This window comes from Lipotes vexillifer, unplaced genomic scaffold (genome assembly GCF_000442215.2).
Source record: "Lipotes vexillifer unplaced genomic scaffold, Lipotes_vexillifer_v1.1 scaffold717, whole genome shotgun sequence".
Taxonomy (NCBI): Eukaryota; Metazoa; Chordata; class Mammalia; order Artiodactyla; family Lipotidae; genus Lipotes; species Lipotes vexillifer.
This window is the reverse complement of record NW_006798707.1, coordinates 2,733,215-2,737,266: the sequence shown is the minus strand read 5'-3', so window position 1 is coordinate 2,737,266 and position 4,052 is coordinate 2,733,215.

Here is a 4,052-nt window from a genome sequence, read left to right as displayed (position 1 = left end):
TAGGGAAAGCCATGGTAAAATTTGCAGTTTATGTTATTTGGAAAGACATAAACTGATCTACATTTTAAAAGGCCTCCTGGATGCTGGATGGAGACTGTAGAGGGGCAAGAATGAAAGCAAAGAGACAAGAGAGAAGGAGGATGGTGGGTTGGACTCGAATGACGTGGCAGAGGTGGTGAGAAGTGGTCCAAATCCAGATTTAATCTGAAGTTGGAGCCAACAGGACTTGCTAAATGGATTGATTGTGAAGGATGAGGAAAAGACATGAGTGAAGGATGACTCTAAGGCCTGAGAGAATAAGTGAATGGTGATACCATTAGCTAAATTGAGGAAATGGGTCTGGGTGGAGTAGAAATCAACTGTTTCTGTTTTGGACAGTTAAGTTTGAGATGTTCAGTAGACATCCAAATAGAGTGGTTCAGTAGGAAATCAGATATATGAGTAGATCACATTAGCATACAGATGCTATTTGAAACTGTATGGTTAGATCATCTTGGGTGTAAGTATAAATAGAGAAAAAAACTTAGCCCCAAAAATGTGCCAATTTATCAGGAATAGGAAGAGGACCTGGCAAAGGAGATTAAGAAGGGATAACAGTGATGAAAGCCCAGGAGAATGAGATGCCCTGGAAAACCAAAATTTTTATAAGGATTTCAGAAGCAAGACATAATCAAAGCCATGTCAAATGCTGTAAGATGAAGACTGAGAATTAATCAGTGAACTTGGCAAGATCAAGACCATTGGCAACTTTTCAAAAGCATTTTTAGCAGAGAGGTAGGGGGAAAAAACTGATTTTAGAGAGTAGAGGGGAAAATGGGAGGTGAGAAAGGGCAGAAAAGTATAGACAACTATTTCTAGGATTTTTGTTATAAAAGAACATGCATGAGGGACTTCCCTGATGGTCCAGCAGTTAAGAATCCACCTTTCAATGCAGGGAACGTGGGTTCGACCCCTGGTGAGGGAACTAAGACCCCGTGTGCCGCAGGGTAACTAAGCCTGCGTGCCGCAAACACAGAGTCTCAACAAAGACCCAACACAGCCAAAAGTAAATAAACAAATAAATATTTAAAAAAAAACACGCATGAGTCTGTGTGAAGATAGGTCTGACCTAGAGTTATGGATTTGTTAGTCATAAGTATAAAAATAAAAGCTTATTTTGCACTTACTATATGTCAGGCACTGTTCTAGGTGCTTTATGTGTATTAATTCATTTAGTCCTCACAACAGCCCTAGGATGTAGAAACTATCAACATCTACATCTTTCTGATAAGAAAACTGACATATAGAGCCGGGCAATGGAGGAAGAGCTTGATTTCTAACCCAAGTCATCTCTGAGCACGGCAACCTGATCCAATGAGAGTATGTAGGGTTTATATAGATGACCCTCCAATACCCAAGCATATCAATTCCTTGACCTCCTCCCTTTCAGTAATCTCTATGCTACACCAGCCACTCACTCCCATGGTCATGTAGCAGACCTTGCCATCCAATAACTGCACCTCTTCCATAATCTCAATTTCTACATACTACTCTGTAACCACCAACTCCTATCTTTCCAGCTCACTCCCTCTAGCTCTCAGCATCCAGCCAGTCCTTCTACCCTACCGGACCATCAATTCATTTGATCCTACAGTCTTTTCACCAGCCCTCATCCCTACTCCCTGATGGCTGCACTTCCCCCTTAATTTATCCTAACCTCTGTCATTACAACCCTCAACTCCCTTGCCTCTTTCCCACAAAACAGTCTTGGTAAAAACCACAAGCTTGGGGAATTCCCTGGTGGTCCAGTGGTTAGGGCTGTGAGCTTCCACTGCAGGGGGCCCAGGTTTGATCCCTGGTCAGGGAACTAAGATCCTGCAAGCCACGCGGCGCTGCCAAAAAACCAAAACAAAACACAAGCCTGGTAAAATCTAACTCTCCACCCACACGCAGCTGAACATGATTAGAGAAAGCCACAGCCACTTTATTAGGACTCTCATCTACTTCGAATTCGTGATCACAAACTTCACATAGCAAGTCGATGCTAACAGATTATCGAACAGTTGTTCCCTAATCCATTCACTCTTCCACTGCCCTAGACATTAGGACAGACTGTCCTATTACCCCAAACCTCCTCCTCCTCCATCCTCACTCTCAGTGGATGATTTTGCTTACGATTTCATGAGAAAATAGAAGCAATCACAAGAACACTTTCACAAGCTCCCAATACCACAGAATCTACCCACTTGTGCTCCATCTCTCCTGGTACTATGGATGAACTTTCCGTGATCTTAGCAACGGCCACCCTTCCACATAAGTTCTAGATCCCAGCTTCTCTTGCCCATTCAAGGATATTATTCCAAAAAGTCTTTCCTCTATCAGTGTCAGTTTTTACTTCTCAACTTAATCCTTCTCAAGGATATTATTCAAGGATATTATTCCAGAAAGTCTGTGTCAATGTTTACTTCTCAACTTAATCCTTCTCATCAACATATAAACATACTGTTATTTTTCTCTTCTTAAAAAACAGAATTCCCTTGACCCCTCTTCCCCCTCCAATTACTGTCCCAATCTTTTCTTTCCTTTAAAACAAAACTAAAAGAAAAAAGAATAGCCTAATTTTCTCAATTTCTCTCCTGCAATGGGACTTTCAGCCCCACCCACCACTACACCAAAACTCTTCTCAAGGCCACCAGCAAGCACCACATTGCTACCATATGTGTCCATTCTAAGTCTACATCTTACTTGACTTGTCATCAGTATGCTTGTCTTCCATGACGTCACACCCTCCTGGCTTTCTCTTACTTCTCTGGCTGCTCTTCTTATTCATTTCTCATGGATCTCCCTCACGTCCCACACTCTCTAACATCAGGGTTCCTTACAGCACTACTTCTTTATCTGTGCATATGTCTTTCCAGAATAAAGACTGCATTCTCCAGCCTTCTTTGCAACAATGGTTGGCCATATGACTACGGGCCAGAACAAAATATCCTTAAAGTGAGAGGGTATGCTATTCTCCATTGCTTTTTTCTTCTTAAACCCTGGAACTGAAATGTAATGGCCAAAGCTGAAGCATCCATGTTGGACTTTGAGGAGGAAATAACATGCTAAGAATGGTAGAGCAGAAAGATAGCAGAACCTAGGGACCCTGAAGCATTATATATGTCCTGGACCAAATCCTCAGGACTTCTTTTATACAACAAAAAACAAACTTCCCTCTTGTTTAAACTACTACATTTTGGGTTATGGCACACGCAGCTGAATCTAATTGTGCTGATTCTTTTCTATCCTTTGCCTCAGTTGGTGATACCACCAGCCACCCAGTTAGCCACTGTAAAAAGCAAGGAATCAACCCTGATTATTACCCAACCCCACATCTTACTTCCACCCAAACCATACCCACATCTGATCAATCAGCAGTCTTTTTCATCTCTGAAGTAATTCCACATTCAATTTCCTCATTTCCATCCAATTCTACCACCTCTGTTCTTGTTTGAGCCTTATATCTCTCACCCGAACTGCCACCACTGCTTTATTTGGACTCCCTTTCTCCAGGCTGCTACATTTTTATGATCTTTGCAAATCATAAATCTGACCATTCTACCTCTCTACTTAAAACCCTTCAGGGACTTCCCTGGTGGCACAGTGGTTAAGACTCCGCACTCCCACTGCAGGGGGCCCAGGTTTGATCCCTGGTCAGGGAGCTAGATCCCACATGCATGCCACAACTAAGGAGCTGGCGAGCTACAACTAAGGAGCCCGCCTGCCACAACTAAGACCTGGCGCAACCAAATAAATAAAAATAAATATTAAAAAAACTTGATTACTTTACAAAACAAAAACAAAAATCTTCACAAGCTTGCTGACAATTATGGAAGAAATTCTATGCTGCTCAATATATATGGACTACAGAAGAATCTATAACCTGGTCTCTGTCAATCTCCCCAGCATCATCACTCACTCACTGTAGACTGCCTCAAACATCACAACCCAGGCTCTCATCTGATCCTGGTTTCCTGCCCTACCACTTTTGTTCTGGCTTCTGCTCTCTTACTCATGCCCATAATTTACGC